Genomic DNA, 20,130 nt, shown 5'->3' on the forward strand with positions numbered 1-20,130 from the left:
ATTCAAGTGAGGCTGAGTATCCTGTGTTTGGGGTGTATCTGAGTGAATGCACAATGAGCTGTCAACTAAACCCAGCCAGACGTGGATTGTAAGGCAAAGAAAGATTTAAGTGCAGAGAAATACTCACATTCTAAAAGTGACATTTCTAAAATAGTTATATTAAATCCAACTTCACCAGTCAGCAGGCATTTATATCACCATTGTGGCCATACTAAATATGACCTTCCTACTCCTTTCAGATCAGCAGCTACCACTCAAACAATATATGAGGACAGCCCCAATGTTAGGCTATGAAGGGAGCAGGCCTTACAGCAGTTTAAAACAAAATTACATAGGTACATGTCCTGCCTTTTGGCTACACAATCACCCTGCCATACCTAGGGCATACTTTAGGGGTGCCTTATATGTAGAAAAAGGGGAGTTTTAAGCTTGGCAAGTACTTTTAAATGCCAAGTCGAATTGGCAGAGAAACTGCACACACAGGCCTTGCAATGGTAGGCCTGAGACAAGGTTAAGGGCCACTTAAGTGTGTGGCACTGTCAGTCCTGCAGGCCCACTAGTAGCATTTAATTTACAGGCCCTGGGCACATATAGTGCACACTACAAGGGACTTATAAGTAAATTAAATAGTCCAATTGGGTATGAACCAATGTTACCATGATTAAAGGGAGAGAGCATATGCACTTTAGCAATGGTTAGCAGTGGTAAAGTGCGCAGAGTCTAAAAACCAGCAAAAATAGTGTCCAAAAAGTGGAGGGAGGCAGGCAAAAAGTTAGGGGTGACCACCCTAAAGCTGTCAGGTCTAATGACATTGACAAATGGTTTGCAGCCGACAAAGTGACTTCAAGGCTGCACAAGATTCCTGAAGAGCACTGGGGAGGGTAGCCTGTGGAGGCACATGCCCACGGTTGGGAGGGACACATTCCTAATACTTGAGATAGAATACTAGATAGAGTACACTCCCATTAAGGCCATACTTGCCAATAAATTCGGGTTGACACCTGAGGTATATGGGCAGAAGTTCATGGGCAGCCACAAACTTCTCACATAGACCTAGGTGGACTTTTTAGATTATTCCAGTAAGGCAGCGAAGGGCTGGGTGAGGGACAGCAAGGTAGAAGATTATACTGTACATCCTAATTCAGAGAGAGCACATGCTCAATACCTGTCTTACGGAGCTGTGACTAACCCCAGGAAGCTTAATGAGGATGCAGAACTCTGGGTCAGCACCACAATGTCCAGAAGGCATCTGTGGGGGACTCCCAAAAGGGTGCCTATGGTTCCCAGCAAAAGAAGAAAGGGGGTGATAAAAGAAATTCTCTTCATACCCTTAAAATGGCTCTTAAGGGAAAGTGTCCCAATCCCATTATGGAGAACAGAAAGAAGCAAGCCTTCTCTGATACAAATCATAACAAGTCTACTTCCAAGTGCTATGAGTGTTATGAGTACGGGCGTTACAAGGGTGATGCTAAGGGCTGTATTTATAGGCCCCTAGTGCCACAGGAGCGTCACTTTTAGTGATGCCCCTTTGGCGCTAAGCACAGCGCCGTGTTTACAAGGTGGTGTTAATCAATCAATCAATCAATCATATTTATACAGCGCGCTACTCACCCGTGAGAGTCTCAAGGCGCTAGGGGGTGGGGGTCACTGCTGCTCGAAGAGCCAGGTCTTGAGCTGCCTCCAGAAGGCGAGGTGGTCCTGGGTGGTCCTGAGGTGGGCGGGGAGGGAATTCCACGTCTTGGCTGCCAGGTAGGAGAAGGATTTCCCACCTGCAGTGGTTTGGCGGATGCGAGGGACGGCGGCGAGTGCGAGGCTGGTGGAACGAAGTTGACGGGTGGGCGTGTAGAAGGTGAGGCGACGGTTGAGGTATTCGGGGCACTTGTTGTGGAGGGCTTTGTGTGCGTGGGTGAGGAGCCTGAAGGTGAACCTTTTGTTGACGGGTAGCCAGTGCAGGTGTCTCAGGTGGGCGGAGATGTGGCTGTGGCGGGGTACGTCAAGGATGAGGCATGCAGAGGCGTTTTGTATTCGCTGAAGACGTTTCTGAAGTTTTGCTGTGATTCCTGCGTATAGGGTGTTTCCGGAGTCTAGGCGGCTCGTGACGAAGGCGTGGGTCACAGTTTTTCTGGTGTCGGCGGGGATCCAGCAGAAGATCTTTCGGAGCATGCGGAGTGTGAGGAAGCAAGAAGATGAGACAGCATTGACTTGTTTGGTCATGGTGAGAAGGGGGTCCAGGATGAATCCGAGGTTGCGTGCGTGGTCTGAGGTGGTCGGTGCGGTGCCCAGGGCCCTGGGCCACCAGGAATCGTCCCAGGCGGACGGGGTGTTTCCGAGGATGAGGACTTCCGTTTTGTCTGAGTTCAGCTTCAGGGGGCTGAGTTTCATCCATTCTGCGACGTCTTTCATTCCATCCTGCAGGTTGGTTTTGGTGGTGGCTGGGTCTTTGGTGAGGGAAAGTATCAGCTGGGTGTCGTCGGCGTAGGAGATGATGTTGATGTTGTGTTTGCGTCCGATGTCGGCGAGGGGGCTCATGTAGACATTGAAGAGAGTAGGGCTGAGCGAGGAGCCCTGTGGGATGCCGCAGATGATCTTGGTGGGATCCGAGCGGAACGGCGGGAGGTAGACTCTTTGGGAGCGGTCAGAGAGAAAAGAGGCAATCCAGTCCAGGGCCTGTCCTTGGATACCGGTGGAGCGGAGGCGGGTTATTAGGGTGCGGTGGCATACGGTGTCAAAGGCAGCCGAGAGGTCGAGGAGGATGAGGGCGGCTGTTTCTCCGTTGTCCAGCAGAGTTCGGATGTCGTCGGTGACTACGATGAGGGCGGTTTCCGTGCTGTGGTTGGCCCGAAATCCAGATTGGGAGGGGTCGAGCAGGTTGTTGTCTTCGAGGAAGTTTGTCAGTTGTTTGTTGACGGATTTCTCTATGACTTTGGCCAGGAAGGGGAGGAGCGAGATGGGGCGGAAGTTCTTCAGGTCGCTGGGGTCCGCCGTGGGTTTCTTCAGGAGAGCGTTGACTTCCGCGTGTTTCCAGCTCTCGGGGAGGGTGGCAGATGCAAACGAGCTGTTGATGATGGTCTGGAGATAGGGGGCGATGATGTCGTCGGCTTTGTTGAAGATGTAATGTGGGCAAGGGTCCGAGGGGGCACCAGAGTGGATGGTGTTCATGGTAGTTTTGGTCTCTTCGGCGCTGATGGGTGTCCAGGCGTTGAGGGTGACGGCTGGGGCTGTGGGTTCCGTGGTGGTCGGCGGGGTCTGTGGAACGAAGCTGTCGTGTAGGTCGGTGATCTTTCGATGGAAGAAGGTAGCGAGGGAGTTGCAGAGTTCTTGTGAGGGCGTGATGGAGTTGGAGCTGGCGTTGGGATTGGAGAGCTCTTTGACGATGTTGAAGAGTTCTTTGCTGTTGTGAATGTTCTTGTCCAGTCTTTCTTTGAAGGATGCTCTTTTGGTGGCGCGGATCAGCTCGTGGTGTTCGCGGGTGGTGATTTTGAGGACTGACATGTTTTCTGCGGTGTGATCTTTGCGCCAGGTTTGACCCTAGGGTAGGTCGCTCCCCCCGCCGCTGCAGCTCCACCTGCCCAGGCTCCTGCCCCTCCAGCAGACCGTAAGTACTCCTTTGCGCTCCCCCCTGTCCAGCCCCTCGTTTTCTCTTCTGTCCTCTGTGCTCTCTCCCTTGTCCAAACTCCTTTCGTTTTTCTGCTGTCCTCTGTCTTTGTCCAATTTCCTTTGTTTTTCTGCTGTTCTCTCCCTTGTCCAATCTCCTTTGTTTTTCTGCTGTTCTCTGTTTTTGTCCAATTTCCTTCGTTTTTCTGCTGTTCTCTCCTCCCCTGTCCAATCTCATTCGTTTTTCTGCTGTTTTCTGTCTTTGTCCAATTTCCTTCATTTTTCTGCTGTTCTCTCCCTTGTCCAATCTCCTTTGTTTTTCTGCTGTTCTCTGTCTTTGTCCAATTTCCTTCATTTTTCTGCTGTTCTCTGTCTTTGTCCATTTTCCTTCGTTTTTCTGCTGTTCTCTCACTTGTCCATTTTCCTTCGTTTTTCTGCTGTTCTCTCCCCTGTCCAATCTCCTTTGTTTTCCTCTGTTCTCTTCCTGTCCTTGCTCCTCGTTTCACCTCCATCTCCTGTGAACTTTTCCCTTTTTTTCACACTTTCCCTTCTTTCTGGGCCCCCCGCCCTCTGCTTCCCCGCCGCCGCCACCTGTGCGGCCCCGCTCCCATTCGTCGCCCTCCCTCCTGCCTCCCGCCCCCAGCTGACCCCTCCTCCCCACCACCTCCCTCTTATGGCGGCCGCTGCGCGGCAGAGACAGCAACCCTTGACACTAGGGTAGGTCGCTTCCCCCGCCGCTGCAACTCCACCTGCCCAGGCTCCTGCCACCTCCAGCAGACCGTAAGAACTCCTTTGCGCTCCCCCCTGTCCAGCCCCTCGTTTTCTCTTCTGTCTTCTGTGCTCTCTCCCTTGTCCAAACTCCTTTCGTTTTTCTGCTGTCCTCTGTCTTTGTCCAATTTCCTTCGTTTTTCTGCTGTTCTCTCCCTTGTCCAATCTCCTTTGTTTTTCTGCTGTTCTCTGTTTTTGTCCATTTTCCTTTATTTTTCTGCTGTTCTCTCCCCTGTCCAATCTCCTTCATTTTTCTGCTGTTCTCTGTCTTTGTCCAATTTCCTTCGTTTTTCTGCTGTTCTCTGTCTTTGTCCAATCTCCTTCGTTTTTCTGCTGTTCTCTGTCTTTGTCCAATTTCCTTCGTTTTTCTGCTGTTCTCTCCCTTTGTCCATTTTCCTTCGTTTTTCTGCTGTTCTCTCCCTTGTCCATTTTCCTTCGTTTTTCTGCTGTTCTCTCCCCTGTCCAATCTCCTTCGTTTTTCTGCTGTTCTCTGTCTTTGTCCAATTGCCTTCGTTTTTCTGCTGTTCTCTGTCTTTGTCCATTTTCCTTCGTTTTTCTGATGTTCTCTCCCTTGTCCATTTTCCTTCGTTTTTCTGCTGTTCTCTACCCTGTCCAATCTCCTTCGTTTTCCTCTGTTCTCTCCCTGTCCTTGCTCCTCGTTTCGCCTCCATCTCCTGTGAACATTTCCCTTTTTTTCACACTTTCCATTCTTTCTGGCCCCCCCGCCCTCTGCTTTCCCGCCGCCGCCTTCTGTGTGGCCCCGCCCACCCTGCTCCCATTCGTCGCCCTCCTTCTCGCCTCCCGCCCCCAGCTGACCCCTCCTCCCCCCCTCTGCGCGGCAGAGACAGCGACCCTTGACCCTAGGGTAGGTCGCTTCCCCCGCCGCTGCAGCTCCACCTTCCCAGGCTCCTGCCACCTCCAGCACACCGTAAGTACTCCTTTGCGCTCCCCCTTGTCCAGCCCCTCGTTTTCTCTTCTGTCTTCTGTGCTCTCTCCTTTGTCCAAACTCCTTTCGTTTTTCTGCTGTCCTCTGTCTTTCTCCAATTTCCTTCGTTTTTCTGCTGTTCTCTCCCTTGTCCAATCTCCTTCGTTTTTCTGCTATTCTCTGTTTTTGTCCAATTTCCTTCGTTTTTCTGCTGTTCTCTCCCCTTTCCAATCTCATTCGTTTTTCTGCTGTTCTCTGTCTTTGTCCAATTTCCTTCGTTTTTCTGCTGTTCTCTCCCTTGTCCATTTTCCTTTGTTTTTCTGCTGATCTCTCCCCTGTCCAATCTCCTTTGTTTTTCTGCTGTTCTCTGTCTTTGTCCAATTTCCTTCGTTTTTCTGCTGTTCTCTGTCTGACCATTTTCCTTCGTTTTTCTGCTGTTCTCTCCCTTGTCCATTTTCCTTCGTTTTTCTGCTGTTCTCTCCCCTGTCCAATCTCCTTCGTTTTTCTGCTGTTCTCTGTCTTTGTCCAATTTCCTTTGTTTTTCTGCTGTTCTCTGTCTTTGTCCATTTTCCTTCATTTTTCTGCTGTTCTCTCCCTTGTCCATTTTCCTTCGTTTTTCTGCTGTTCTCTCCCCTGTCCAATCTCCTTCGTTTTCCTCTGTTCTCTCCCTGTCCTTGCTCCTCGTTTCACCTCCATCTCCTGTGAACTTTTCCCTTTTTTTCACACTTTCCCTTCTTTCTGGGCCCCCCGCCCTCTGCTTTCCGGCCGCCGCCACCCATGTGGCCCGCCCCCCCCTGCTCCCATTCGTCGCCCTCCCTCCTCCCGCCCCCAGCTGACCCCTCCCCCCCCACCTCCCTCTTATGGTGGCCGCTGCGCGGCCGCGCCGCAGGCGCGCCAAAGGCAAGCCCATCTGCGCCCATCCGCGCCCATCCACGCCTGGACCGAGCCCAGCGCCAGACCCCTGGCCCCCAGTACTCCCAAACCCCGCAGCACTGCTACGACGCCGCCTCCCTCCACGCACACAACCCGGGACATTCTACTGCACATTTAGCGGCTTAATACCACCTTGTAAAAACAGCCCCTTCTCATGTAGCACTGAGACAGGGGTGGTGTTAGCAGGGCACAACGAGTAGGAATATTTTTATTCCTCCTTGGTTTTTGCTTTTTCTGTGAGTGCTGTATTTTCCTGCAAGTGTAGAAAAATCAAAATGGCAGAAATGATTGCACATAAACAATCATTTGAAAATGACGCTTTGGCACTTCTGTGTGTGCTGTATTGTGCAGCACACACAGAAGTGCCAAAACGGCATTAGTGATTGTTCATGTGCAGGAAGGGACAACTTCCTGCACATTAACAATCACACCCCTCAACATAGACATCTTTGCATGATGGTGCAAGGATGCCTGCGTTGGGGCGAGCAGGTAAATTTAGTGTCAGCTCAGGGGGAAACGCAGGGGTGCTCCATATTATCTGAAATACAACACATCCCCGCCACTTTTCTTTAAATCTGGCCCAAAGTTTCCTAAGAGGACACAGTCTTCCACTGGAAGGACGGCACCATGGTTGACTAATATGGTGCTTGGGGAGGAGATTGTCCCAGTCAGTGGGTGATTGTCAATGAGGTTACTCTGGTGTACCTGGGTGACCTGGAGATGGTGCCTAAAGCCCATATGCCTTCCAATACTGGAAAGTGTAGGCAGTGGGTCATCATCAATGAAAAATAAATTGAGGCTCTATGGGAAACAGGAGCCAGTACGACTACAGTAGAGAGTTGCCCCATAGCAGATCATAACCAATACTTTCCACCAGGTTGCAGTATTGAACAATGGAAGGGTTACTACCCTATGGTTCTTGCAGCAGGACAAGACCTTTGCCAGGCTTGTCTCCCACTTTTACGGGCCCCAGATGAAGATTTCCTTGTGTACTTTCTGTAGGACTTGCTTGACCTGCTGGCCAGTGGAAAGAAAGGGCAGAATCTGAAAGCTCCCCTGAATCCCTTGTCTGTTGATGGCACCCCCTTGGAGAGAATGGGCTTCAACATTGTATGGCCCATGGATCCCCAGACAGCCTCTGGCAGCAGGTTTATCCTGGTTCTTGTGGACAATGCCACAAGATATACGGAGGCAAGCAACTGCATGTGTAGTGGCTAGGACCCTGATAGGGATTTATACCAGAGTGGGTTTCCCCACAGAAGAGGTATCTAACAGGGGCACAAACTTTATGGCTGCTTATATGCAGTCAATGTTGAAGGAGTATGGGGTTACTTACACATTTTCCACACCCTAACATCCAAAAACTGGTGAACAGACCATAAAGGGGATAATAAAGGGCCTGTCTGAGCTCATGAGGCATACGTGAGACATCTTCTTGCCATGCCTGCTCTTTTCTTACAGAGAGGTGCCACAAAAAGGGGTTGGATTTAGCTTCTGTATGGACAACGTGTAAGGGTATCTCTCAGCCTAGTTAGGCTGGGTGGGCACAAGCTCCAAGAAAACCTCCCCAGGCTGTGGTTAGCCACATATTCACCCTCTGGAGCTAAATGGCCACGTTCTGGAAGAAGGCGTTCTGAAAACTTGGAGGCCAGCTAGGAGGTAATGAAGCAGTGGTTTCACCAAATGGCTACCCCCATTGAATTCAAACCTGGACAAAAAGCGTGGGGGATGGAGCTTGTGGAGAACAGGGCCCTCCAAGACCATTGTACTGGGCCATAAGAGATTGTTGAGAGGAAGGGAAAAGACACCTACTTAGTGGACCTCAAGAAGGCCAGACACCCTAAAAGGGTGCTATATATCATTGTCTCAAACCTCACTTTGAGAGGCCTGAAGTCACCTTGTCATTGGTGACAGATGGTGGGGAGGAGGTTGAGCATGAGCCTCTCCCTAACCACCAAGCCTCCAAAGAGAAGGATGAATCAGTGGAAGGTGTAAATCCCTCCCCTATTCTGACTTCAGAGTAGCAGACGGACTGTCACCATTTGCTGGGCAGTTATTGTCTCTGGTTTCCCTCACTCCTGGGGTTACATATTTGCATACCCACGAAATTGACACAGGAGACAACCTCCTTGTCAAAAATAAAATTTACAGGCTGTCTAACAAAGTGTTGGAGTTTGGTGTGATTGAGCACTCCAGTAACCCCTGATTCAGCCCTGTGGTGCTGGTACCAAAAGCTGCCTCACCGTGCAGTTCTCCAGAACACCAGTTTGTTGTGGATTATACGGTGCTGAAATCAGTCACCAAGACTGATGCTCACCCATTTCCTGGTGTTAGACCTGTCAGCCTTAGGGTGGTCTTTCTCTAAATATATTTACTGCTTGCACCCTGTTGGAAATTGGGTTCTCTAGTTAGCAGAGGTAAGGACCCTGTCCAAGTAGGCACCACAATCCTAAAAGAACAGATGATGGATGGAATGCTGAACAATGCAAACATTCACCCCCAGTCGCAAAGATGTGGGTTTAATCCATCATTTTTTTACTCACCACGCCACACCAGTTTGGACCCAGCCATATGCAAATCAGACTTGACCCTGTTCCCCATGGGAACAGTCCAGCCCGAACTGCCAAGCCAGGGCCTCCGTGGACCGGAAACACGCATACTAGGAACGGTGTTAAAAATGGGGACTTTGGTTGGCAGTCAGGTAACCCCCCTGTCCAAGCAAGCACAGTCACTCTAGTCAGGGTAAAGGAGAATCACCCTCAGTTAACCCCCTCTCACCTCCTTGGTAGCTTGGCACAAGCAGGCAGGCTTAACTTCAGAGATCTAGGTGTAAAGTATTTGTACCAACACACACAGTAATTCAATGAAAAAACTACAAAATGATACAACACAGGTTTAGAAAATTGCAAATATTTATCTAAACAAAACAAGACCAAAACGACAAAATCCAGCATACACAAGTCAAGTTATTAATTTTAAAAGCAAAAGAGTCTTAAATCCTTGCGAAAACACGTAAAACACTGTTAGTGTTAAAAAGTACCTGGGTAGCATCAAAATAACACGCACAGGCGAGTGTGCATCGAAAAGGGTAAGCGGCGTGTTGATTTCTCACCCGCAAGCGAGACCGTGTGTCTTTTCTCCTTCTCCATTCGGGTCGGCATGTGTCATTTCTCCTCCCCACAGGGGAGCGATGCATCGATCTGGGCAGCACTCGGGTCCAGGCAGGCATTGCGTAGTTTTTCCATGCCCAGCAAGGTTTGCGTTGAAAATCATACCACACGGTATCAGCAAAACATCCGTCAGCGGATGTTGCGTGTCATTCTTCCAGCTACGTGCGTTGATTTTCCAGCCGCGATGCCGGTGGAGTGTCGATTTCTGCAGCGAAGCTGGTGGCGCGTTGTTTCTCAGCCACGTCTCAGAAGGTGCGTCGATATTTTCCCCGCACAGCATTCTGTGTGTGTATTTTCAGTCTTCGTCTGCCAGCTTCACCTTCCAAAGCTCCAGGAACTGGATAGGGCACCACTTGGCAGGGCAGGAGTCTCAGCAGAGAGTCCAGGTGCTGGCAGGAGAAGACTTTGATGGTGGCCCTGAGACTTCAACAACAGGAGGCAAACTCAGGACAAGCCCTTGGAGATTTCTTCACAAGCAGGAAGGCACACAAAGTTCAGTCTTTGTCCCCAGGCACAGACATAAGCAGCAATTGCAGGATAGCTTCACAAAGCACAGTCTCAGACCAGGCAGCACTTCTCCTCAGCTCTTCAGCTCTTCACTAGGCAGAGGTTCCTCTTGATGTCCAGATGTGATCTAAAGTCTGTGGTTTTGGGTGCTCTTCTTATACCCCTTTTGGCCTTGGAAGTAAACTTACCTCAAAGGAAAGACTCTCATGTTTGTGAAATCCTGCCTTGTCAAGCCAGGCAACAGACACTCACCAGGGGGTTGGAGACTGCATTGTGTGAGGGCAGGCACAGCCCTTTCAGGTGTGATTGATCACTCCTCCCCTCCCTCCAAGCACAGATGGCTCATCAGGATATGCAGGCTACTCCCCAGCTCCCTTTGTGTCACTGTCTAGAGAGAGATGCAAACAGCCCAACTGTCAAACTAACCCAGACAGGGTATGCACAACAGGCAGAGTCACAGAATGGTTTAAGCAAGAAAATGCCCACTTTTTAAATGTGGCATTTTCAACCACACTATCTGAAAATCAACTTTACTAAAAGATGTATTTTTAAATTGTAAGTTCAGAGACCCCAAACTCCACATGTCTATCAGCTCCCAAAGGAAATCTACTCTTTAATCATATTTAAAGGCAGTCCCCATGTTAACCTATGAGAGGGATAGGCCTTACAACAGTGAAAAACAAATTTAGCAGTATTTCAGTGTTAGGACATATAAAACACTTTAGTATATGTCCTACCTTAAACAAACACTGCACCTGCCCATGAGGCTACCTGGGGCTTACCTTAGGGGTGTCGTAAATGTAAAAAAAGGGAGGGTTTAGGCCTGGCAAGTGGTACACTTGCCAAGTCAAATTAGCAGTTTAAAACTACACCCACAGACACTGCAGTGGCAGGTCTCACCCATGTTTACAGGGCTACTAATGTGTGTGCCACAACCAGTGCTTCAGGCCCACTAGTAGCATTTGATTTACAGGCCCTGGGCACCTATAGTACACTGTACTGGGGACTTATCAGTAAATCAAATATGCCAATCATGGCAATGCAATTAACAATACAATTTACCCAGAAAGCATTTGCATTTTAGCAGTGGTTAGCAGTGGTAAAGTGATCAGAGCTCAAATGCCAATAACAGCAGGTCAAAAAAAATAGGAGGCAAAAATATTGGAAATGACCCTGCAAAGGATAAAAAGTACAACACCACCACCTTCCAGCCTAAAGCCAGGGGAGACCAATCAATACCTTTAATGACTTCCCAGATTGGGTTGATAGAACAGGGACCCAGGCTCACAACAGCACGGGCATGTCCCAGTTCTACGCCTTCCTCACTCCATTTGGATTCCTCTGCCAATACTCTCAGGGTCCGCTAAGCTAACCCATGGGGAACCTTTCTCCTCATCTGCAGAAACCAGCTGTGCAGCACCTAACCTTACTTTGCTCACAGATGTATCCCACGGGGCAGATATTACCACCAGGGCCAACACAGTGGTGTGGCCTACTCCATCCCCGGGTGTGAAATTTGTCCCCCCCCCAGGGGCAACTCTGTCCACCAGGACAGCAAGTCACCGTGGCCACTGACAGCTGTCAGGGATGAGAGCCAGGCCTCTCAAGGCTCTCCAACCACTGCGACTGTGGAGGGTGGGGGGTGGTAGTCCTAGTTGCCTGGCACCCTTAGACCACTCTCCCTTCCACCAGGTCAGGGATGACAGCATGACCTTGGTCCTCCCCTTTGGTGCTCTGTACCATCCCTCCGGGAGCAGCACCCCCAGAGTCCAAAATTGTCAGGGTGCTTGTTGAAGCAGTCCTGCACAATCCCCCTACCAGTGCATGGATGTTAACCTGCAACTGGTCTTCCAACCTGGGGTCTGTACCTTCAGGTTGGACCAGGGTCAGGGGTTAGGCTTCCCTCCCCCTTCCCTCCTGTCTGGGGTCCTGCACCCCCCAACTATGAGTGTTTCCCCAGAAGACAAAATGGTAGGGGCACTGTTAGCAGTAGCCCCTCCGTCCACGTCAGGGGGGACCCCTGAACCTGGCCTTCCAATCCAGGGTCTGTACCTGTAGATTTAATCGGGGTCAGGGGTGAGTCTCTCCCTCCCCTTCCCCTTCTCCCAGGGTTCTGCACCCCTCCTCAGGGAGATTACCCCTAGAAATCACACCAGGGGGGTGATTGGGAAAACTGCCCCCCCTCCAGGTTGGGGTTTACCCCCTGCACCTGATCCTCCAGTCCAGGGTTTGTACCCTCAGACTGGACTACTGCCTGGCAACGCATGGCACACCTACCCCCCACCAGGTTAGAGTTTAACCTCTGAACCTGGCATTCCAACCCAGAGTCACCACCCTGCAGTTGAACCACTGCCTGGCACACCAGGACTTCCTTGAGAGTACACCTACTCCCCATTAGGTCAGAGTTCACCCCCTGGACCTGATCATTCAACCCAGAGTCACCACACTGCGGTTTAACCACTGCCTGGCAGACCAGGACTTCCTGGCGGGCACACCTACCCCCCCCCACAAGGGAAACACCTTCCCCAGGGCCACACAAGAGTCTGGCTGGTGCATATCTGCTGACCCCTGTCCATCTGGCAGAGTCTGGAATCCCCACAACCTAGAAATGGTCTCACCAAGGTCATTCCTGGAGGGCTCTGATCTCATATTTAACTCCTGACCCTCCAGGTTCTCCACTGAGGTCCGCAACCCCCTCTCAACCCTCTGTCTGGACTTCTGCACCCCCTCACTAGAAGTGGTACTGCCCGACACCAGAACTGGTGGGATGCTGGCTATGGATGCCCCCCCCCCAAGTTCCAAGTTCTTCTGACACTGTGGGGGCTCCCTCAGCAGATGGCCCTATGGTACACGCTAGGCTCCCCTCCTGGTGTTTTCCTCATGGAACCCTCCAGGACCTGGGACTGGATCTCAGGCTCCATGGGCCTCGGCCCATGCCCATTCCCTCTCCTCTGAGACTGGACATTGGATCCCTCACCCATCCCACTACACTGGGAGCTACCTGGGACACTGCATTCCTTCCCTACCTCACCTGGTTGGGAAATACCTAGACCACTCCCCTCAGGAGCATCCCAAATGCCTCTCCAGATTCTCTGGTACTCACCCAGAGGTCTGCCTCCAGTGTAGGTTCCCTGGGGTAAAAGAACTCACACTCTATCTGGTGTTGGCATAGATCTGGAAAATAAGGACTGGACATATGCTCTCCAGCAATTACACCACTCAGCCCCTCACATGAATTAACCAAACTACCCTTCACCCAACCATCCAGAGACTAAGCCTTGAAAAAGTACCCCACATCACCCTTCTGAGACTGGTGAGACAGTACCTGACTGTCCCTGACACTCAACCCACACTCTTCTGGGATGTCTCCACACTCCATAACAAGGACCTCCACCTTGGGGGAACCCCTCTCCCTGTCACTCTCCCGTAGGATCAGTAGAGTGTCCCTTTCACCAGTAGGAATGTGACTACCCATGCCAGTTCCCCAATCCACCTCAGGGACCCTATGCATCACTAGAGATACCTCATATCCCTGAACCTCCTGGTCTGTGTCACCTCCCTCCTTCAAGTAGGGCACCACATCTCTGGGCATGTGCACTTTTTCAGCAGCACTGGATACAAGATTTTTGCTGCCACCATCTGAACTGGACACAGCTCTCATGGCTTCCAGCCTCAGCTCTTCACAGCTCAGCCCTGGAGCTGCAAACATTTATTTTCCCAGGGCTAAGGATCTCTCTGCCTCAGTCCTCTCAAGCTCTTCATCTATCTCTCTCAGCCTCTGCTCTTGAGCTAGGAGCCATTCCTCCCTTTCTATTCTCCTGTCAGGGCTACTGCCCTCCTCCTCAGTGTAGTCCTCCTCCTCAGACTCAACTGTTATGGTTGTTTCCCAGAGTTTCATCTCATACTGAAACATGGCTGTCTCAAGGACCCACCTTTCAGCCCTTCTCTTTACAGCCCGCCCCTTTTCCTTGCAGAAAGCTTGTAGCTCCGTCTATGAATAGATCTCCAAGTGCCAGAAGTTGACTTCCATTCTGCAAAGGCTTCTCAACCAAAAAACAGAGTCCCAAAACATCAACAATACCTCCAGGAGGACATCAGAGAACAAAAAGAAAAACGGTATGTGGTCATGTAATGGTCTGCACTGAAAACAGTAGTGTACACTTAATTACTTTATGTCAAGTACAAATACAAGTCCAATCCCAACCGCTGATCACCAATATTAGAAATGGCATCTTTGGTTGGAAGTCAGGTAACCCCCTGTCCAAGCTAGGACCCTCAGTCTAGTCAGGGTAAAGAAGAACTATCCTCAGTTAACCCCCGCTTCCCCCCTTGGTAGCTTGGCACAAGCAGGCAGGCTTACCTTCAGAGATCTAGATGTAAAGTATTTGTACCAACACACACAGTAATTCAATGAAAACACAAAATGACCCAGCACAGGTTTAGAAAAATAGCAAATATTTATCTAAATAAAACAAGACCAAAACAACAAAAATCCAACATACACAAGTCAGGTTATTAATTTAAAAGTAAAAGAGTCTTGAATCCTGAGAAAACAGGTAAAACACTGTTAGTGTTGAAAAGTACCTGGGTAGCATCACAATAACACGCACGGGCGAGTGTGCATCGAAAAAGGTAAGCAGTGCACCGATTTGTCACCCGCAAGCCAGACCGCGCGTTGTTTCTCCTTCTCCGGTCGGGTCGGCGTGCATCGTTTTTCCTCCCCACGTGAGAGCGATGCATCGATCCAGACAGCACTCGGGCCCAGGCAGGCGTTGCATAGTTTTTCCATGCCCAGCAAGGTTTGCATTGAAAATCCTGCCGCACGGTATCAGCAAAACTGCGCAATGTGGGTTGCGATGTTAACAGCCTCCTTCAGCGGTTCCTTCTTCCTCCTACGTGTGCTGATTTTCCAGCTGCGATGCCAGTGGAGTGTTGATTTCTGCTACGAAGCAGGCGGCGCATTGTTTTTTAGCTGCGTTTCAGAAGGTGCGTCCATATTTTCCCCGCACGGCATTCTGTTTGTGGATTTTCAGTCTTGGTCTGCCAGCTTCATCTTCCAAGGCCCCAGGAACTGGATAGGGCACCACTTGGCAGGGCAGGAGTCTCAGCAGAGAGTCAAGGTGCTGGCAGGAGAAGTCGTTGATGGCCCTGAGACGTCAACAACAGGAGGAAAGCTCAGGACAAGCCCTTGGAGATTTCTTCACAAGCAGGAAGGCACACAAAGTTCAGTTTTTGTCCCCTGGCACAGGCAGAAGCAGAAACTGCAGGGTAGCTCTACAAAGCACAGTCTCAGGCAGGGCAGCACTTCTCCTCAGCTCTTCTCCAGGCAGAGGTTCCTCTTGATGTCCAAAAGGGATCTAAAGTCTGTGGTTTTGGGTGCTCTTCTTATACCCCTTTGGGCCTTGGAAGTAAACTTACCTCAAAGGAAAGACTCTCATGTTTGTGAAATCCTGCCTTGTCAAGCCAGGCCCCAGACACACACCAGGGGATTGGAGACTGCATTGTGTGAGGACAGGCACAGCCCTTTTAGGTGTGATTGACTAAGCCTCCCCTCCCTCCTAGCACAGATGGCTCATCAGGATATGCAGGCTACACCCCAGCTCCCTTTGTGTCACTGTCTAGAGAGATGTGCAAACAGCCCAACTGTCAAACTGACCCAGATAGGGTATCCACAACAGGCAAAGTCACGGAATGGTTTAAGCAAGAAAATGCCCACTTTCTAACAGTGGCATTTTCAACCACACAATCTTAAAATCAGCTTTACTAAAAGATGTAGTTTTTAATTGTGAGTTCAGAAACCCCAAACTCCACATGTCTATTTGCTCCCAAAGTGAATCTTGACTTTAATCATATTTAAAGGCAGCCCCCACGTTCACCTCTGAGAGGGATAGGCCTTGCAACAGTGAAAACCGAATTTGGCAGTATTTCACTGTTAGGACATAGAAAACACATTAGTATATGTCCTACCTTAAACATACACTGCACCCTGTCCTTGGGGCTACATAGAGCCTACCTTAGGGGTATCTTACATGTAAGAAAAGGGAATGTTTAGACCTGACAAATGGGTATACTTGCCAAGTCGAATTAGCAGTTAAAAACTGCACACACAGACACTGCAGTGGCAGGTCTGAGCTGTGTTTACAGGGCTACTAATGTGTGTGGCACAACCAGTGCTGCAGGCCCACTAGTAGCATTTGATTAACAGGCCCTCAGCACCTCTAGTGCACTGTACTAGGGACTTACCAGTAAAACAAAGATGCCAATCATGGATATCCAATTAACAATACAATTTACACACAAAGCATACGCACTTTAGCATTGGTTAGCAGTGGTAAAGTGCTCAGAGTTAAAAAACCAACAACAACAGGTCAGAAAAAATAGGAGGCTGGAGGCAAAAAGATTGGAGTAGACCCTGCAAAGGAAAAAAGTCGAACAACCAGTTTCAGGGCATCACCCTTCATCAGCCAGGCTAGCTTGAATCCAGTGGAGCAGTGAGCACGGGACCCACGTCTGGGCATACCCTTCTCACTTGGGGCGACAAATGCAAAACAAAAAAGGATGATGGATGGATGCTGGACAATGCAAACATTCACCCCCAGTCGCAAAGATCTGGGTTTAATCCATCATTTTTTTGCTTGCTTTATTTTGTGATGTTACCTTGTGCACCCTCAGTGGCTAGGGCATGCCCAGACGTGGGTCACTTGCTTGCTGCACCACTGGATTCAAGCTAGCCTAGCTGATGAAAGGTGATACCTTGAAACCAGTTCCAGGATGCTTGAATCCTGGCCAGGGAGGACTTGGCTTGACAGTTCGGGCTGGACTACTCTCATAGGGAGTAGAGTCAAGACTGATTTGGACATGGTTGGATTCGAACTGGGGTAACATGGCAACCAAAAAAACAATGGATTAAACCCAGATTTGTGACTGAGGGTGAGTGTTTGATAAGTTTCAACACTCCGTCCATCATTTTTTTTTCTGATGTAGCCTTGTGCGCCCTCAGTGGTTAGGGTATGCCCAGACGTGGGTACCTTGCTTGCTGCGCCACTGGAGTCAAGCTAGCCTGGCTGATGAAGGGTGATACCCTGAAACCAGTCCCAGGCTGCTGGAATCCTATCCAGTGGGGACTTGGCTTGGCAGTTCGGGCTGGACTAGAGTGAAGACTGATTTGGATTTGGCTGGGTCCGAATTGGGGCGACGTGGCAAGCAAAATAATATTGGATTAAACCCAGATCTGTGACTGGGGGTGAATGTTTGAAAAGTTTCAACACTCCGTCCATCATTTTATTTTGTGATGGCATCACAATCCTAGCCATGGTAAATGAGGTATGCACCATAAATTAATTTGTGCTCACCCTCTGATAACTTGGCACAAAAAGCATTCAGGTTAAACTTAGAGGCAATGTGTTAGGCATTTATGCGCACACAAACAGCAATACAGTAAAAACACAACGCAATAAAAATCCCAAACCAATTTTGAAAAATAGAGAACATTTAAACAAATGATTTGACACCAAAACCCTCAAAACCCAATTAGTAGAACCAGAGTTATGAATTCTTAAAATTTTAGGTGCAAAATAACACATAAAAATATGAAGCTCACCACAGACATCTGGTCGCGCTAGACTGAGGCAAAATCAAACGGTAAGGCTGATCATGATGAAGCACAGTTCGGATACATGAAGTGGTTTGGGTGATGTCAGCGCTTACATTCGTACTTAAAAAATATTTCAAGAAAAAGTCTCTGAGAAGGTAGAAGTTCAGTGGGGCAAGGCGACAGGAGTGTCTAAGGTGAAAGCGTTGTCGTCGCATAGACTTGGAGCGAGGATACAGTGGAGTTTTTACCTTTGGACTTAGTCGTCAAGATGGAGGTCAAAAATCTCCATTGGGATGAAGGAGAAGGCTGTAACCCAAGTCAGTTTCATGAGGTCAGATACCCCTATTGCGAAGGATCACTGTAGAGGATTTGCTGTTGGGGAGAAAAACATAGCAGGAGAAGCTGTAAAGTCAACCTGACAGACTATGGCGGTCATTCTGACCCTGGCGGTCATGGACCGCCAGGGCCAGGGACCGCGGGAGCACCGCCAACAGGCTGGCGGTGCTCCCAAGGGCATTCTGACCGCGGCGGTACAGCCGCGGTCAGAAACGGAAAACCAGCGGTGTATCGCCGGTTTTCCGCTGCCCTGGGGAATCCTCAATGGCGGCGCAGCTTGCTGCGCCGCCATGGGGATTCCGTCCCCCATACCGCCATCCTGTTCCTGGCGGCTTTGGCCGCCAGGAACAGGATGGCGGTATGGGGTGTCGTGGGGCCCCTGGGGGCCCTTGCTGTGCCCATGCCAATGGCATGGGCACTGCAGGGGCCCCCGTAACAGGGCCCCACTGAGAATTTCAGTGTCTGCATAGCAGACACTGAAATTCGCGACGGGTGCAACTGCACCCGTCGCACCCTTTCCACTCCGCCGGCTCCATTCGGAGCCGGCATCCTTGTGGAAAGGGGTTTCCCGCTGGGCGGGCGGCCTTCTGGCGGTCGCCCGCCCGCCCAGCGGGAAACACAGAATAACCACGGCGGTCTTCTGACCGCGCAGTGGTATTCTGGCGGCTCCCGCCAGCACCGCGGTTACCGCAGCCGGCGGGAGTCAGAATGACCCCCTATGTATCTTGGGTGTATAGGCAAGCAGACTGGTCCCCGTCTCTGGCAATCTGGGCACTGTTAGCAACACACCCAAGGGTCAAGGAGTAGATGGAGACCTATTTGGGATTCAGGACCCACTCAGGCTGGGTCCAGGTGCAAAACTTTGCACTTGTATAGCGCACTACTCACCCGTTAGGGTCTCAAGGCGCTGTACTCATACCACTATGGAACCCCTCCTGGCTTTTCCCCTGTGAGGTGCCCACTCATGGGCACCCCCAGGGTGAAGCCAGGCATCCAAGCGCTGTTAGGGCCGTTGTGGAGATTAAGCAAGCTATTGCCCAGAGTTGCAGAGTGGGACTCATTAATTAGATTAGGCACTGAGGCGAGAATTATCTGGTCCAAGGGAATTGAGCCCAAGACCTGCCGAAGTGGGACTTGAACCCTGGTCTTGAGCCAGATCTCTGCTTCAGGGTCTGCCGCTCTAACCATTGTGCCACACTTCTCCACGAGTGCGAGTTCAAGTGGTGGGAGCCTGTTAAGTCCCTGTGGCTCTGAACAGGAGGCCAGCAAACTAGCATTGGAGTCACTTCTGGAAGTCCTGGGTGCAGGTGAAGATGCAGGGCTCAAAAGCAGGACAGGCCTCTGAGGGTTTAAGGCAGACTCCAGGCAACAAAGCAGTCCTTTCAGGTACAGCATCAGTGTGGCAGAGTACACATCAGTTCACAGCAGAAGGCAGTCTTCTGATAGTCCTTTTGCAGGTCCAGCAGTGAACTGATGAGTGGGTCCGAGACCCCTATTTCCTGCCTCCCCTGGCTCCTAGCTAGGTGCACTGACATTGCAGGGTTATTAGGCCTATGATGGCAAAGCACAGCCTATTCAGGTGACCTAAGGCAGGCTTCATGCATAGACGGCAAAGGGCAGAAACATGCTAACTTTCTAAAAGTGGCATTTTCAAACTTGTAATGATACATTTGACTTTACCATTAAAGAGGGTTTATCATTAAAAATTCATAGATACCAAACATGACATAGCTACCTCCTGTGGTGCTAAAGTGCTTGTGCTCACTCTCAGAAAACATGGTTTCATTTGCATATACCTGATTACCATATTTAATTTACATGTAAGTCCCTTGTAGAGTAGTATGCCATATACCCAGGGCCTTCAAACTGCATGCTCCCAGTGGGCCTGCAGCACCGCCTCTACTGCCTACCTAAGTAGAACTTTAAAACATGTCCCAGGCTTGCCATTGCAGTCTGAATGCAGTGATACACTGCCATGTATACTTGTCATTTAAACCCCCATGCCAAGTAATAAACTGCCCTTTCATTAAATATAAGTCACACTAAAGGTAGGCCCCTGGGAGCACACATGATAGGGTGTTGTGTAACTAAAAGGCAGGACATACACTTTTGAGTTTTAAATTTCATGGTAGTTAAAAACTCTCAATATCTTTTTTTACTACTGTGAGGCCTACCTCTCTCACAGGATAACACTGAGGATTCCTTATCACATTTAGTAAGCTGTAATTTCCAATTGGGAAGTATATATACCATGTCAGAACCTCTGAAACTGTATGATAAATGATGTAATGATAAATCCTCTT

This window comes from Pleurodeles waltl, chromosome 2_1 (assembly GCF_031143425.1).
Source record: "Pleurodeles waltl isolate 20211129_DDA chromosome 2_1, aPleWal1.hap1.20221129, whole genome shotgun sequence".
Classification (NCBI taxonomy): domain Eukaryota; kingdom Metazoa; phylum Chordata; class Amphibia; order Caudata; family Salamandridae; genus Pleurodeles; species Pleurodeles waltl.